Source organism: Equus asinus, chromosome 10 (genome assembly GCF_041296235.1).
Source record: "Equus asinus isolate D_3611 breed Donkey chromosome 10, EquAss-T2T_v2, whole genome shotgun sequence".
NCBI lineage: Eukaryota > Metazoa > Chordata > Mammalia > Perissodactyla > Equidae > Equus > Equus asinus.
The window spans coordinates 55,090,541-55,108,363 of NC_091799.1; the positions used below are offsets into that span (position 1 = coordinate 55,090,541).

General features: G+C 51.1%; 1 protein-coding gene across 6 annotated transcripts in view; it reads left to right on the forward strand.

Annotated features, from left to right (window-relative positions):
- The first annotated feature begins 15,221 nt into the window (after positions 1–15,221).
- GATAD2A (GATA zinc finger domain containing 2A) overlaps positions 15,222–17,823 on the forward strand; it is a 97,604-nt gene continuing 95,002 nt past the window's right edge. For 2 of the 6 annotated variants that reach the window (XM_014832223.3, XM_070519515.1), the window contains exon 1: positions 15,330–15,666. The gene's annotated coding sequence lies outside the window, so the exon portion shown is untranslated. Of the gene's footprint in view, positions 15,667–17,823 lie in introns of all 6 variants that reach the window. The other 4 variants (XM_014832226.3, XM_014832227.3, XM_070519514.1 and 1 more) reach the window with 4 other exon arrangements.

Genomic DNA, 17,823 nt, shown 5'->3' on the forward strand with positions numbered 1-17,823 from the left:
TCCCATAACATAAAATTAACCATTTAATGTGTACAATGCAGTGTCATCAAATATATTCACAATGTTGTACATTATCTCTGTATGTTGTAGAACATTTCATCACCCCAAAGGGAAATATCCCATACCCCTTAGCAGTCACTCCCCATTCCCCTGCCCCCAGCTCCTGACAACCACTAATCTGCTTTCTGTCTCTGGATCCAGTTCCCAATAAGTGGACATTTCATATAAATGGAATCATATGCTATGTGTCCTTTTGCATGTGGCTTCTTTGACTCAGCATGATGTTTTTAAGGTTCACCCACATTATGACGTGTGTTGAGCTTCATTCCTTTTTGTGGCTAAATAATATTCCATCATATGGATCAAGCACATTTAGGGTTTTTTTTTAAGATTTTATTTTTCCTTTTTCTCCCCAAAGCCCCCTGGTACATAGCTGTATATTTTTAGTTGTGAGTCCTTCTAGTTGTGGCATGTAGGACGCCACCTCAGCATGGCTTGATGAGTGGTGCCATGTCTGCGCCCAGGATCCGAACCGGGGAAACTCTGGGCTGCTAAAGCGGAGCGCGCAAACTTAACCACTCGGCCACAGGGCTGGCCCCCACATTTAGTTTATTCAATTGGTGGACATTTGGATTGCTTCCCCCTTTTGGCTATTTTGAGTAGTGTTGCTGTGGACGTGCCCATGCACATTTTTGTTTGAACACGTGTTTTCAATTCTCTTGGGTTGTGCAGTATTTTTAACACGCGTGGATGGTCGCCAGGCTGCTGCCCACACTGCATCAAGGCCCTCATGTTGCTCTCATCACTGTGCCCTGAGGTGACACCAAGGTGGCCTCAATTCCAAGAACACATCTGAGGACTCCTTAGGCTGTGGTCCTGGGGCAGTACTACTGGCCACTGGATGTGTGAGTGATTCTACACAGCCCTGCCTAGAAGGACCCCCAGCATGGTGACCCTGCTACCCCCACATCAATGCCTTCCTCCCTCCGCCCCATCCCAACCAACTCAGCGTCAGGCAGCTTTATCCTTCGAGATGGACTCTGCCTGTCCCTGTCCTCAGCTTGGACGTTATTTCTTCCACTTCGAGCCTCACAGCCCCTGTGCAGGAACTGCATCCTGAGCTCATTCAATCAGAACATGGCCACAAGCCGACCATGTGACAGGCTGCCCACCAGCAGGCACGTGGCCCCCAGCTGGTACGAATGAATGGTGTGCGACCAGCAAGCCAGTTCTCAGATGGGCACGTTTCACAGAAAGTGGCCCTGGACACCTGGAGCTGGGCTCCCTGCAGCCTCCCTGGGACCTTGGACCTTACCTGCACGTGGAAGTGAGCAGCTTTCTCCCACAGGCAGTATCCACATCTGTCTTGCCCCCGTTGTCTAGTGCAACTTCCACCACCTGTCACCTGAGGGAACATTCTAGTAGAAACCCTGTCAGTGGCCACCTCATGTCCCCAAACAGGTCTCACAGACAACATCGCAGAGCATGTCACCAGCCAGGTCTGTTACAGGAGTGCAACCAAGACAGTCTGGGACCCAGAGCTTGAGATGCAGAAAAAGGCTGCTGGGAGGAGATGCATGTGGGGAAGATGTGTGTGAGGGAGACATAGGCAGGAGCCACCCAGGCTGACAGGCAGGGAAGGTCCTGAGGAAGGAAATGCAAAGGGGACAGTGAGAAGGAGCTGGACAGGAAAGGGCCCACATATGCCAAGAGACCTGCATGTTGTGGCCAAGGTGGGCAGAGCAGTCTGGGCTCAGGTGGGTGCCACAGAACACTGCTTTTAGCACCTGATCACAGAGGTGGGACCTCTTCCAATAAGCCAGCAGTTGCCAGAGATTACGACAGAACACTGGATGTTGATGAATGAAGATCGGGTGCTGTGGTTGTAGTGTTTGGGGAACCTCTCTGGTAAAGCTAAACAGATTCTTTCTGGCAGGACTCGTTAATACAAACGGACACCATGCGGAGAAGCTCTCAGGGTCTGCAGGACACACTTGGGAAATGGACAACAGGAACTCGGCCAGGAGGCAGCCACAGGGCTGGGGGGAAAACAGGAGAGGGCCTCACAGAGACCGGCAGGTGGCCAGGGCAGAGGTCATTAGTCATCCTTGAAACACACATACCCTGGTCCTCAGAAATCCTCCCTGTCACTCTCTTTGCCATCTCCACCGCCCCTCCTGCAGCTCCAGTCAGGTTTCTCACCTGAATGGTATCCAGCCTCCTCCCTGAATGGTCCCAGAACATTCTGCATTTATTCCCCACCTGTCCCTCTGCCAGGGGCACTCTCCCTGTGGCTGCTCAGCATCACCCAGGGACGTGCTGGCCCTGGCCTGGCACATGGTGCAAAGGGCCAAGGGGAAGAGCACACGGCCCAACTCCAGGCGGGTCCTGCAGACGCTGCTGTGAACATCTGCCTTTGCAGACTCAGCACACCCAGTCACTGTGACCCGCCCCCTCCCCCCCCAGAAATGCCAACAGGACCCTGCCTAGACCTCACATGTCCCATTTGATGGTCTCTGGGGGACCTGGGAATTAAAAATATTTCCATGTCTATGGGCCGGCCCGGTGGCACAGCAGTTAAGTTCGTACGTTCTGCTTCTCGGCAGCCCGGGGTTCGCCGGTTTGGATCCTGGGTGTGGACATGGCACCACTTGGCAAAAGCCATGCTGTGGTAGGCGTCCCACGTATAAAGTAGAGAAAATGGGCATGGTTGTTAGCTCAGGGCCAGTCTTCCTCAGCAAAAAGAGGAGGACTGACAGTAGTTAGCTCAGGGCTAATCTTCCTCAAAAAAAGTTGTTTTCCTTGTCTATTGGCTTCACGCCTTGGGCTCATGGAGCAGTTTGGGTTTACATTTTCACCACAAAGAAAGCTATTCCAGGAGAGGTGGACAGACCAGACCACAGACATATGGTCCGGTCTGTCCAGCACCTGGCATTGCTTCCTCCACTTGAACCGTGCTGGCCTCTTCCCCCAGTACAATCCCGGTCAGCTCAGAGCTGCCCACTGGGCCCCAGAGGCAAGGTGCTGCTGGGGTCAACAGAAGATGGGGACATCTACCCCACGAGGGATGAGGGATGGAGGCCAGCAGGGAAGGAAACTTGACCTGAGGGCCACAGAGGCCACTTACCCCCTTGGAGAGGCTGTTGCTGGTCCCCAGGGTCCAGGGAGGGGGAGGGGGAGAATTGCAGACAAGTGTAAAAGCTCAAAGCTCATTTCACCCCAAATTCATGCTCATTTGATGAGATTACAATGCAGCTGGTTGGCAAAGGAAAGGAAAAGATTCATTTCTATGTGAATTTTATTTCCTTAGTACTTTGATATTTCTGATACTTTTTTCAAGGATCAGAAAATCAAGGGACTATTACAGCGATGCTTTATGAAAAATACCATACTCCTGACTCGTTATGGCTGCTGCAACAAATGTCATTTTAAATCAGCATTCTCACACTGGATAAGGAGTTTGTGGGAGACAGAGCAGCACCCATTTGCCCCATCCCTGTCATGCATGCTGAAAAGCTCTGAAGCGCAGCTCTCTATAGAGATGGGCCACTTTGTAGGCGTGTGTCTGTTTTGTTTTGAGTGTCGTTCTAACCACGATTCTGAACACTTAGTGTTGATGCATCGTGGAGTTCAGGCTCCATCTGCAGTTAGTCTCTGTGTGGCCCTGATGATGTCCCACTATTACAGAGTTCTGAGCACAAATACTTTCCTAAAGGGTTAAATACTAACTGCTCAGAAGTATCCTCGTGAACCGGAAGTGTATCTCCTACTCTGTTTTCATCTGCATGTGTCACCAGTTGCTGCCGAAGTGGCCTGGCCTGCTCTATCCTTGGCCACCAGGGGGCGAGGGCAGCCTGAGCAGTGTCCTGGCAAGATAGGGCCCATGGGACCTCCAGCCCAGCTGGGAAGGCTGGACTAGACGTCGCCAGACCCCAGTATGGCCAGGCTCTGCGCTCATCTGCAAGGATGTGGGATGACCTTCACCTCAGGGCCTCTGAGTTCCCTTCCTGTAACATGCGAGGCCAGACTCTCTTATCCCCAGCGTTCTCCGGGTGTCAGGGCTACACCGTTACCCTCATTTATTTGCCAAACATGTATGTGGCACCTACTGGGTGCTGAGGACACAGCAAGAACCATGTCAGACAAAGTCCCCGCCCTCAGGGAGTGGACATTCTACTAGGGGCCCGATAATGGGCCTCAAAAAGAATGAGCGCTGTCCTACCTGTGAGAGGGGAGCAGCACTCTGTAGGATGGGGACGGGCCGTGTGACAGGACAGAGAGGAGACCTCCCTTAGCCCAGACAACTCTTGCTACATGGCCACTGAGACAGTGGGGAGGGGGTAAGCCAGCCCTTCTGTCTGGCCACTCCAGAGAGGATGCTGGATGGGCATGTGGGCCCTGACAGTGGCATTCCGGAGGGTGGAGACTGCCACATGTGCCCACCGCCACCTTGAGCACAGCTGACACCTGGGTCATGTCCAGGAGGACACTGATGGATGGGGAAAGTGGCTGAGCCCCCTCATCCGGGCAGGGTTCGAATCTCAGGATCCTCTCAGGTCCTTCTCCTCCACCATACTCAGGCCCACTTCCCAGAACTGAACTCGAGGGTAGGGGAGGTGTAGACAGGGCTGAATGTGCAGCAGGGGTGTGGGTCAAAGGGTGACAATGACAGAGATAGGGTCACTGGCCACCTTGTATAACATGGACTCCAACAGCAAGTGACCAAGAGCCAGGGCACTCCTGACACCACCATGAACCAACCTGAGCAGATGCCTCAGAGCCAGGTCCCCAGTCCGAGTGCCTCTAACACCCTGCCCAGCAGCCATGGAGCTGTTTCCTAAGGCACCCTCTCCCCAGGAAAAGGGATTTCATCTCTCCAAGAAGTTGTTCCTGCCTCCTGAATGTTCCTCTGTCCTCTGGCACCAAGAGAAGAAAGTCCCAATTGGGCCACATCCAAATCCCTCATTCACAGGATCTGTTTCTCTCTCAGCATCTAGTTCTCCTCAGATCCAAAACCTCCACTTAAGGAGACTATTTTTCAGGGATTACTAGCCCCTCCCTGGCTGTGTCCTGGAATGGCCACAGGCCACACCTGGGGTTGGCCTAACTGTGGGACACCCGTGTGCCTTGTCTGCAGAGTGCAAGTTCAGGTGGGCTTTGCACACACACAGACCCCACAGTGGCGTCAACTCAGACCCTGTGACAGGACGAACAGCCCACAACCACATCATGTTTCTCCAGCTTCTTCCAATCTTCACTCCTCACGTCAGTGTTTGTGGCCAGTGAAGACAGCAAGTGCTGAACACACTCCTGTCCCTTCTCTTAACTCCTGTGAAAAGGGTGAGAACCTAAGTTGGGCCTCCTGAGAAACCAAACATCAGGCTCAAGTCCATAGAGCATGACACACATTTGTGATGCCGGGGACACCAAAGGCATTTTGATTGATGCGGTGAGAGTGTTTAACAAGAGCTAGGGACACCCAAAGTAATCACCAGTTCAAGGTCACAATTTGGGGCCAAAGTGGATTTTTGAACCCAGTTCATTTCTTTCTCCCAAACCACACCAGACTCTAACCTTCATGTTCAACCAGTTTCTCAGAAGGCACCAGACCATGGGGTGATGTGAAATGGTTAATTAAAAGGGGCTGATTCCCAGCAGTGGCCCAACACATGGAAGATACTCAGACATGGGGAAATACTTATACGAAAGGAATATTTGTCACTGATATGAAACTCAAATCTAATGGTGTCCTGTATTTTCATTTGCTAATTCTGGCTACCCTAGAGGCTTAATAACATCTTTGAATAAAGGAACATAGGAATGAAATCAGAGAGCTGGAATATTACTGAGCCCAAACAAGGAATTTTACTGGTGGGAAACAGAGCTCACAGCTTTGCAGCATTCTTACTTCTTCTTCCCATCAGAATAAAATTCTGCCTCCTCCCAGGCCCACAGTATTAGCCAGACTCTCTCACCTCATCCCCTCCCGCCACTATCTGCTCCATGCCCTGTGCCACCTTAGAACTATGCCACCTGCTTTTCCCCTCTGCCCAGAATCCTCATCCCCAGGCTGAGTCCTTGTTAAGATTCAGATCCTCAAATCCACCTGCTTTCAAGCCCCCAACTCCTGCCCTGGCCAGAGGCCTCCCAGTCAGTGTGTCACACCTCTGATTACTTTTCTTCATCGTCATTGTCACCATCAGTAGTTGAAATCACCGTGTTCATTTTCTTGTCAGTGTGTCCCTCCCCACAAGACTTGCTCACCCCAGCATCCAGACACGTGACCACAGGCCTCTGAGTAGCCATGGGTAACAGCTCCAGTGGGGAACCTGGCTCTTGCACTGAAACTCCTATCACCAGCTCCATCTCCCCCTAAGCTGCAAGCTCCTGGCTCTCAGCATCACCTGGAGAAGGAGTGAGACTGTTTGGACCAGGGGGTCCTAGTGACACCTGCACTAGTAAGAAGGTAAGTTAGTCTCTAGATGTGGGCAAAAGGTGATTCAGCCTTTCCTAACCCATGACATATGGAAATACCCCTCCCCAAGGATCTTAGGACCTTCTTCCTGTTTTGAAGGCCCCAATGCAGGGGATTCTAGGGCTTTCTTCTTATGCAAGACAGCAATGTTGGGCTAAAGATGCTCAGTTCTCGGGAACCTTCTAGAAGCTGGAACCAAACCCCAAAGGACAGTCACTGATTGAGATTAGTGACTTGCATCTGTGGTGAGAAGCATCACCCTCTAGAACACTTGCTTTCAGTTTAAAAGATCAGAGAGTGTGCACTGTGCCTCTGTGTGTGCACAGAATTAAAGTGGGCCTCATACATCTGCGTGTGGAATAGAACCTGTCTGGAGGGATATGCAAGAGACTGATGTCACAGCCTGTGGGCGAGGGGACAGGAGGCCTGAGTGTCAGGGTGAGAGAGAGACACTTCCTCCTGGGCGCCCTTGCCTACTGCTCTACCCCTTGGTGCCTGGCCCTTATTAGGAGCTCATTAAATATTTGTGGAATAAATTAATATACCAGTGAATGAGCGAACTCTTGAAAAGTTACTCATCCAAAAGAACAAAATAAGATGGAGGCACTAGGCATCCTCTTTCATTCTAGGCCATTCTTTCACCACTCACCCTGCCATCCACCAAGTGCTAGCCCCATGCCCACCTACGGGGGGAGGAAGAAGGGACAATCTGTTTAGACCAGACACATTTCTATAGTTTCTTTTTTTTTTTCTGCTTTTATCTCCCCAAATCCCCCCTGTACATAGTTGTATATCTTAGTTGCACGTCCTTCTAGTTGTAGGATGTGGGACGCCACCTCAACATGGCCTGACGAGCAGTGCCATGTCAGTGCCCAGGATCCGAACCCTGGGCTGCCGCAGCGGAGCGCATGAACTTAACCACTCGGCCATGGAGCCGGCCCCTATAGTTTCTATACATCTAGGGGAAAGTTTCCCCCATCTCTTTTGTCTATGCTTTGGCAACAATCTAGGAGAAAATTCTCGTAAACAGGACCAGAACCCTGGTGAGCAGATGTGTCAGAGGCTGAGCAGCAGCAAGAAGGACAAGGCTGGCCCCATTTGGGTGGAAGCCAAAGTCAGGGAGCCCTGATGACTGTTTTCCTGTAGCCTGGCCAGGAGGCCTTAACATGGAGGCCGGAAGCAGCTGGGCAGTGACAAGGAAACTTCCCTCACTAAGGCACATGCGTGACCCATGGGGCGTGGCCTCTCTCAGTACCCAGAGCTCCTTGGGGAGTCCTGAATTTCACCTGAGACAGGAGCATAAACACTGGATCCTGATGCTGCCTGTTCTGCCGCTGGAGTTTAACAATCATGAAGGTGCAGGGAGACCTGTGGCCTCTGAGACTCAGGCAGGCTCGGCCAAGAGATTTGGCTCTCGCCTTGCTGCCTAACTTGCTCAAGTCACACCCTCTCTGGGCACTCCTCATTTGGGAAATGTCCAAGATGGACTAACTGATTTCTTAACTTCCTCTTGGCTCTGACAGTCCCCGACATGGGACTATCTACACCAAGAGGAGACACGGAGGGGAGAAGTGAGCAGGCATTCAGAAAAGGCAAATGACCCAGGTGTTTACTGTTTAAATGTAATTCACCATGTGTGTATTACATGTTTATGTGTATTTACTATGTGTATATATATATACTTTTTTTTCTTCTTCTTCTCCCCGAAGCCCCCCAGTACCTAGTTGTACATTGTAGTTGTGGTCCTTCTGGTTGTGCTATGTGGAACGCCGCCTCACCATGGCTTGATGAGCCGTGCTAGGTCCGTGCCCAGGATGCGAACCAGTAAAACCCTGGGCTGCTGAAGCAGAGTGCTCGAACCCAACCACTTGGCCACGGGGCCAGCCCTACTATGTGTATATTGAAGAATGTTCTATCCTCTGGGAATATATTATCTAGTGGAGAGAAACAAGAAAGAGAGAGAGAGAGAAAGAAAGGAGGGAGAGGGTGGGAGGGAGGAAGAGAGGGGGAGAAGGAAGGAAGGAAAGCCAGCCTATGCACATTACATGGTAAGTTAATACCAAAGGCACAAAAATGAGGATTATAAACAGAAAATGTTAGTTACCAATACATCCGCTCTCACTGCAGCAGGTGGAAAGGTTCAACTGGAGTTGGAGATTTTGTTCTTTACTCTTTTCACTGGAACACCTTTCTGCCTTTCCTTGCTGCAGCCCGAAGAGCTGTGACCACGCCCAGGTCTAATTTGAAGTGGCCAAAAGGACTCTGGGGAGAGTGTGGACAAGTGCAAAGAACTCAGGAATGGAATTCAGACCTAGGTTCTGGATTTATTTATTTGCAATGCTGGCTGAATAAAACACCCTGAACTTCTATTGTCTTCCCTCCAAATTGGGGCAATATCCCCCGACCTTATACAACCACTGAGAGATAAATGCAGTAAGGGAGGCAGAAACTGGCTTGGCCAAGGGCAACGTGCTGAACCAGCCCTTTTCGAACCATGAACCACATTCCACTGAATGTGAGTTTGCCAAGATGTTAATGAGTGTTCTTAGGAAAAAAGAAAGCATCACATGGTCATGGGGGTTTGCGATATACTGCAACGACATGCATTATTAATATTAAAGGTTTAGTGAAATCCTCTTGTTCAAAGACATTTTTTTAAGCAGGGAAACTCTTTCATCACAGAATCCCCACTGACATCTTGAGGCATTCTCTGTCCCATGGAATCCAGTATGGGAAATTTTGCACTAATCAATGTAAGACATACTTTGGGAATAAAGCATCCTAGGAAGAAACTGGAGTGAAGGGAAGGGAAAGGAGAGGACTTTGAATGCCAAGCCATGATTCAGCCTTTACCTTTTGGTGATGGAGGTCTTCAAAAAAATTTTTTTTTCTCTCCTGATCACAAAAGCAGTACAATACAGCCTACTTAAAGACTGAAGTTTTTTGAGTAGGGGTGTGATATGGTCCATGATTTAAGAGAAATAAGTCTGACAGTTTGAGTATAATAGTCCAGGCATGGGTGGTAGCAACAGAAATCAGAAGGAATAGATAGAGGAGGCCGGCCCCATGGCCTAGTGTTTAAGTTCAGTGTGCTCCACTTCAGCGGCCCAGGTTCACAGATTCAGATCCTGGGCATTGACCTAAAACACTCCTCAGCCATGTGGTGGCGGTGACCCACATACAAAGTAGAGGAAGACTGGCACAGATGTTAGGTCAGGGCTAATCTTCCTCAGCAAAAAAAAAAAAAGAAGAAGAAAAAGAAAAAAGGAAAAAGAATAGATAGAAAGCAAGTGAGGGAACGAACATAACATTTAGCAACTAGCTTTGAGCCTGAAGAGTGACGTTAAAGAAACCTCCAAAAACTTAAGTGCTTACAACCTGGAACACTGGGAACGTGACACTAGTACAGAAGAAAAGAGAATGCAGCTAGTTTAAAGAATAGGGGATGAGTCAAAGAAAGAGATACTAAATTTGGTCTGAACTCTTTTTTTTTTTTTTTGAGGAAGATTAGCCCTGAGCTAACATCCATGCCCATCTTCTCCTACTTTATATGTAGAACACCTGCCATAGCATGGCTTGACAAAGAGTGTGTAGGTCCACACCTGGGATCCAAACTGGCGAAGGCCGGGCCGCCAAAGCAGAACATTTGAACCTAACCGCTGTGCCACCAGGCTGGCCCCTAAATTGGGTCTGATATTTGGTCAGGTTTGAGTCACATCCATGTGGAATCATCTACAGGGGAAGGAAATCCTGGACAGGAACTTGGGTGGACTGGAAATACAGATCTGGGAGTTCCTAGAGGGTCCTACTCCACAAAGGGATTCATTCTTTGAAGAAACGTAGAGGGCAAAGGGTGGCAAGAGATGAGCAGCCTAGCAGGATTTCCAGGTAGAATTTGGACGGACACTGGACAGGAGACCAGAAGAGGCAAGTTCCAGAAAGCCAATGGAAGGCATTTCAAGGAGGGGAGAGTGACCTCTAGAGACTGGAGACTGGAGAAAATGCAGACTGAGAAAAGTTCCTGGCAGGGGAACCACTGAATGCTGTGTAACTTGACAGAAAAATTTTAGTGGTAAGATTGACAGAAAGGAAGGAACGATGAGGGAATGAAAACAGTGGGCTTGAACCACAGACGTGATGTGCATGCCACTTGCGGGAAGAGAGGCAGTCACTTCAGTTTTAGGGCCTAGGGCGGTTGTCTCAAGGCAGAAAAAGGTCAATGGAGGGGTCTGAAACGCAGCTGCTAAAGGCCTTCAGATCCAACAGAACTTCAAGGTGAATTCTCTGCAGGTGGCAGTAAGGTGTCTCTTTCCCATCTGGCACTGGGATTGGCTCCTCCCTTCTGCACACAAAGTGGCCTTACATGTCTAAAATGAACTCCCTCCCATTCAGAAATGCTTTCCTTCCTAGTTGAGGAAGTCATCGTTTTGACTTAGAAGTCTTCTAGGCTATAAGCATGTAGGTATAGACGACACTTTTTGCCTCAGGAAAGTGTTATCACTAATCCCACTATCTCTCATGTCAATAAGAACCAGGTAAGATTGCTATTAGAGTCCAGGTTTTTGACCTAGAGATTTCAAATAGCCTGGCTGAAAGGAATCCTGAGCTCCATTTGGACTTGATTCCAGATTTTCCAGCCAACCAACACCAATAAAGCTACACTCTGCTCCCCACCCCTGGATAATTCAAGTGCTACCTGACTTTCTCTTGGGGAAGCAGGAGGACTACTTAGGCCACCGTCTTGATCTAGTGGTGTTTATTTCTCTCTGGAAAGAAACATTGACTTTTTACCACCTTTCCTGGGAGAACCAAGGCCAGTTCCAAAGGATCTGCCAAAGGACGCACGTTTCACTAAATTAGCAGTTTGCATATGTGAACCTTGAAGTGCTTGGCAAACCCAAATGAATTATGCAGTCCCACAATCTTAGGAGGCAATGATGGAGGGGCACTTTGCTCTGTGCACCTGAACTTCCAGTGTCATCCAGTGACACTGGAGAGCTTTAACATTTGTACTTAGTACACTTTCCACTGGTATTAACCAGCTGTCATTCTTCATTGTCAGTGAGCACTCTTCCTTGTCCAAGGCCACAACACCAACAGGAGGTCTCTGCGGGCTGGCGCCCACCAGCTCTCATTTTTCTAACTACCACTGAGGCCCTGTCTTCCTTGCTGCCTGTGTAGTCACCTGGCTCAGTTCCAGTTTCTCTATTTGGATGTGAATGTCACTTAGCCAGTTTGCCCACATGATTTCCCAGACCCAGGAAGGGACACGCCTTGATGCAGAGAGATGCAATCGCTGATACCACCGTGAAAAGGAAAGTCCATCCTTGGTATGGATTATGCGCTTTTCTTTTCATTTTTTGTGTCAGAAGCTGTGGTCATGTCATCTGTTTTGGTGGGGCATTTCATTCCCTCTGATGAATGCCCATTTGCCTTGGATTCTTCGAGGATACAATTTTCTAGCCAAATGGGTTTATGCTTATTTATGCTTAGGATTCCAGACTTCACAGAGGTTGCTTAATCCAACATCTCTGCCTCCAGGCAATGCCTTTTTCTAGAGAATCAAAGAAATTCTGTGCATTCTTAAAATAAAAAGGTGACATATAATTATAGGTCCTGACATTTCCAGGGATCAGTCTGGAAATTACATAGGGTAGCCCTGAAATAACCTCAGTTCATTAGCAATCTCTCTTTGACAAAGTTAACTTAGGTAGCCTTGACCCTGGTCAGGGCCCCCCACTTGCCATTTGCTCTTGAGTTTGGGGACTCTGTTAGTCCTGTGTCCAGAACCTTCCCACAGCTTGCCTAAGAGAGAGATAAGGTTCAGGGAGTTTTAGGTTCTTAACATGGCTCTGCTTTGCACAAGGACTCAAGGGCACAGGTCCCTCTTCTTCTCCCCTTTCCTGCACATAGGCCCAAAGTGAGATTAAGGCAATGCAAGCTTAGGAGCCAGCCACTAAAGTAGGTGGTGGGATGTGAACAAGTCACAGTTGCCCTCTGGGCCTCTCAGGTTCCCATACACAAAATGAAGGGGTTGGGCAATGAGCTGTTCTTTGATCCCAGTTCAATCTAGCAACTATAAAAGCACTGAGGGATTACTTAAATGAATAAGGCTGGACTCCTGCTCTTGGAAAGCATCCTGGTTAGTGACTGGAATGAAATGAAAATCTCCTGAGCCCCTACTGTGTACAAGGCACAGTGCAAGGTACTTCGAGCTCATAATCCTCAGCGTAACCTTTAGAGACCAGTGTTCTCATTTCTGATATGGTTAAGGAAAGTAACCGGCCTAGCTAGGGAGTGGCAGGCAGACCCCAATTCTGCTAGCCACCAAAGTCCAAGTGTTTACTGTCCATCCATCAGACACTTGCAGAATGAGGTAAATGCTACAACAGAGGTGCAAAGGAGCTCTGGGAACACGTTGTCTTCATGTTTCCAGTGGCTTCCTTCCCTAGCCAAGGACTCTGTTAGCCTTGCCACTTGGGTCCAGGCTGAGCTCACTCAGGGAGTCAGGCCCTACAGGACTCGCTGCCAACCTCCCACCACCCTAACTCTCAGAATTTATTCTTTACTCCTCTTCTAGGAATGTCAGCCCATTTGTAACAATAACAATAATCCTTTCCACACCAGCACACTGCTTCACGGTTTACAAAGCATTTTCACATCCATTATCTCATTTAATCCCTTACTCCTCTACACTCCTACAACATTTTTTTGGTATCTCTTTTTTTTTTTGAGGAAGAGTAGCCCTGAGCTAACTGCTGCCGATCCTCCTCTTTTCGCTGAGGAAGACTGGCCCTGAGCTAACATCCATGCCCATCTTCCTCTACTTTATATGTGGGATGCCCACCACATCATGGCGTGCCAAGCGGTGCCATGTCTGCATCTGGGATGCGAACCGGTGAACCCTGGGCCACTGAAGAGCAACCGCTGTGCCACCGTGCCGGCTCCTTGATAGCCCTTTAGTATAACATTCTACCTTGCCTAACAGGCCTATTTCTCTTTACTGTGTTCATCTTGGCTCAGAAGTTCCATCCTATAATTTAGGTATCTCAGCACCTTGCACACTTCTGTGCACAAAGTGGGGGTGACAAAATTTTGCCATATTGAATCCTCACGGTGTTGTGGATCATTCTCATTACTGCCTTCTTCACCCCTTTGATACAATTGACATTTGGTTGCCTACTAAGGGCAAAACTGGGTTCTTTGGGGATAAATCAGGGGAGGAGATCAGATCAATCAGGGGAAGACAGAAGTGAGGGCACCTGGTAGGCCACCATGCGTGCTACAGGAGTCTAGAGTGACTGATTAGTTTTGTCTGGGGGTAGGTAGGAAGCAGGAATTCTTCTTGGGAGGGCCCTACTCCGCAGAGAAGGAAATGGGCTGAAGAGTCTGACAGGTGACGGAATCAGAAAGGGCCACAGGCTTGACTCTTGGGAAGGAGTGGATGTTCCTCAGAAAAATTCTCCTCAAAGAGGAAGGAGGGCTAAATGGGTAGCTTTTCCAGAAAGGAAGTATACACTCCTCACAATTTTCTGGAGCAGAGGAGGCAAATGGTCGCAGTTCTTAGGACAAGAGGAACACTTTCTGCAACACTCAGATGCTGTTTAGAAAAAGTGCAGAGAGCACAACCCCCTGGCATTTCTTGAGTAAAAGGGCTGAGGAAGCCAGAACCTCCTGCAATTCCTCTCTGGAGAGAGAAAGTGGGTGCGTGAAGTTCCAAATTTCTCCTTTGGTGGGGGTAGACACATACAAGGCAGGAATTTCCCGTTATCTTCAGAAATGAAGGCCAGGGGCACACAGCCCCTACTGCTCAGACAAGGGAGGGAGAGGGCCAGTGGCCCCCAATAGTGCTCCCCAAATACTCCTCGGGAAAGGCAGTGGGTCCGGAATTCCCCAAAGTCTCCTTAGCAAAGGGGACAGGGGCCCGAGCCCCGACAAGTTTTCTTAGAGAAGAGAGCTGGGGTCCCGAATCTACAAAGTCATGCTTATCCTGGCAATTCTCCTCAGAAAAGCGGGAAGGGTAAGAATCGCCAAAACTCTTCTCAGCAAAGAGGCCAGAGTAAGAGCCTCCAAGATTCTTTTCAGAAGAGGGGCCAAGGGCAAGATTCCTGAAGATTCTCCTCGGAACAGGGACCAGGAAAAGAATCCCCAAGATTCTCCACAGAACGGGGACCAGGAGCAAGAATCCCCAAGATTCTCTTCAGAAGAGGGTCGAACTCAAAGCTCTAGTCAGAAAAGAGGGCCGGGGCAACGAACCCCGCCCCCGCCCCCGCCCCACCTCGGAAAGGAGGCCGAGCCACGGCTCTCTCAGTCCCCTCAGAGCGCGCCTCACGCGGCCCCGCCCACCGCCTGGCGTAACCATCCCACGCCCGTTTGGCCCAGGCCGCCTCCGGTGCATTGTGGGTGGGGCGCCCCTGCTGAGCGCTGCGTGGAACCCCCAGCCCAGCCAGTTGTCGGCCGCCTGGCTGCCCAGCCGAACCGCCCTCCCGGGTCCAAGCGAGCCGGCCACGGATTGACGCGTCCCCAAGCTCCGCCCCTCGCGGCGTTCCCGCCCCGAAGTCTTAGCCCCGCCCCTGAAGGACCCTGACTGGCCCTGAGGCCCGCTCCACTCTCCTATTGGTAGGCCTCCTGTCAGTCACCCCGTTCCGCCTCCTCGGGCCCGCCCAGGCCTCCGGCGCGATCCCGAGGGCCAGCCGGCCCGCGCGCTCATTGGCCGCCGGGCATTGTCCGTCGTGAGGCCGGTCACGCCCTCTATGGGGCGCGGATCCCGGGAGCCCTGGCTGGACCCCATTGGCCTGCCGTGCCGCCACTCGCCGAGACGCGCCTCAACCCGGAAGTGTGTGAGGCGAAATCTGCCTAGCAACCGGGGAAGCCAGGCTGGGAAGCGGGCAATTTCAGTGTGAGACATAGCGGCGAGACCGAGCGGCGGCTCCAAGCGCGGCGCGGCAGCTCCTCCCGCGCGGGGTCAGTGCCCCGGCGCGCGCACGCGCACCCCCGCCGCCGGAGCGCGCCTCGCGCCGCCCGCTCAGTCGATCGGTCGGCTGTCTGTCGCCCTGTCGCCGCCACCGTCGCCGTCGCGTGCGCCACCTGAGGGAGCCGCCGCCTCGGGACCCGAGCGGACCGGACCCGACCCCGCCACCCGGGGCCGCCCGGAGCCTAGCAGCCGCCAGCGGGGGCGCCGAGCAACTTCGGTGAGTGAAGGGCCGGCGCTGCTGGTGGCGGGTCCCCGGCTTCCGGTGTCCCGGGCTTGTCTGGGGCTTCCGCTTCTCCAAGGGGACCGCCTCCAGTGCGTGGACCCCCTTGTCCGAGGGGACCCGCCTCTCTGAGGGGAGCCCACTTCTCTGAAGGACCCCACCTCTCCGGGAGCCCCGCTCCTCTGAGGGGAGCCCCCTTCTCTGAGGGAGCCCCCACCTCTCTGAGTGACCCCACCTCTTGAGGGGAGCCCCTTTCTTGAGAGACCCTACCTCTCTGAGAGACCCTCACTTTTCTGAGGACCCCTTTCTCTGATGGACGCTTCGCTTTTCTGAGGGCCCCCCCTCTCTAAGGGACACCCCCATCTCTTTGAGGGACCACCTACTTCACTGAGAGACCCCTCCTCCCTTCTCTGAGACTCCCTCTGCCGACTTCTCTAAGGCGACCCCTGCTTCTCTGAGGGACCCCTGCTTCTCTCAGGAGACACCTCTGCTTCTTGGGGACCCTCCCCCTCACTTCTCTGGGGGACCCCCACATCTCTGAGGAGATCCCTGCTTCTCGAAGCTGCTGTCCCCTTTTTCTGATGTGCCCCTTCTCCCCTTGCTTTTCTAAGGTGCCTCCCACTTTTCCTAGGTCCCCTTTACCCCCCTTTTCTGAGATGATCTCCCTGTTTTTCTGTCCCCACTTCTTTGGGTGATCTTCTCCTTCTCCCAAGTGACCCTCAACTAATCTGAGGTGTTCCTACTTCCGTCAGAATCTTTCTTGGAGATGTTCCCCACTTTTCTGAGCTGTCCCCACTTTTGATGGGACCCCCTCTTTGTTGATGAGTTCCTTCACTTTCCTAATGGGTTCCCCACTACTCTGAAATGCCCATATGTCTGACTGGATCCTCAGTTTTCTGAGGAAAAGTTCCCCACTTTTCCAAAATATTTCCCAGTTCTTTTGGATCGCCTACTAATCTGTGGATGCTGCAATGTTTAGAGGCGTTTGCAGAGGTTCTCCCCCTAATATATGTCCTGCTCCTACGGGCCCCTCATATCTCTGAGGCGTGCCTCCACTTTTCCAAGATATCCCCTCCTGATGAGAGACAGGGTGGATTTCTCCACTTCTCTAAGGGGTCCGCCTGCATTCCAAGGGGTTCCCCTCCCACTTGCCTGAGGACATTCCCCCTTTCTTGAGGTTTTCCTTCTGATTCTCTAAGGGAGAAACCAGTTCATTTCTCCTTGGAGCCCCCGACTTCAAGATTCCCCTATTTCTGTTTGTTGCACTGACTTCCCTCCATTCTGGAAAGAGAGGCCAGAAATGTGCCCCCTCTTCCAGTCTTCTTTCTTACCAAATTTGGGGTCTTTTCTGAACTTTTACCTGAGCTTCCAGGGACCTGGTGGATTTTGTGGCTGGAAGGGAAATGGGAGACAGGCAAAAAACACTTTTTCTCTTGTCCTTTAAGACCTGCTAGATTTGGGGGAGCGGGAGCTGTTGCCAGATGACTACCTTGGTTACTCCATTTTTGAGCTATAGGCCACCACAGTGTTGTCAGGCCAGTGTGAAGGCAGGAAGGACAAGGCTGGAACATTGTCCCCCGATTATCACACTCTCAAACTGTGGGACGACCCACTTCCTGTCCCATCCCTCTGTCCTCCCCGCCCCGCCCCCCCGCCCCCCCCCCCCCCCCCCCCCCCCCCCCCCCCCGCCAAAAAAAAAGGAGAAGAGAAATGCTCCTTCAGGTCTTTCTGCTGTGTTTTCTCTCACTAGGCCTTCTGATTTACTCCTTGATCTCTAGAGGATCCTCAGTTTGTGGGCCGCTCTGGTTTGAAAGGCAGAGCAAGAAGCAGGAAATGGGTCACCTTAGAGCCAGGAAGGGTGGAAGGGAGGCAAGGCACAGGGATTTGACTTCATTTCTCTTAAGTTTTAGGTGACTTCAGCCTGGCTGAAAGGAAGTTTTTACGTGGCTTTTACAAATCTCATATGTACCTTTTTTTAATGGCCCACCCTGGATTCCAAGTTCACTCCAGTAGCTAATTTTATCTGCTTTGCCAAATGCAAAGCTCTCTGGAGCCCAAGTAGATGAATGCTGGCATTGAGAGATGGTCCAAAAGACAGGAATGAACTCAGTTTGAAACCTGAGTAACTCGTAACCACTTCATGTCCACACACAA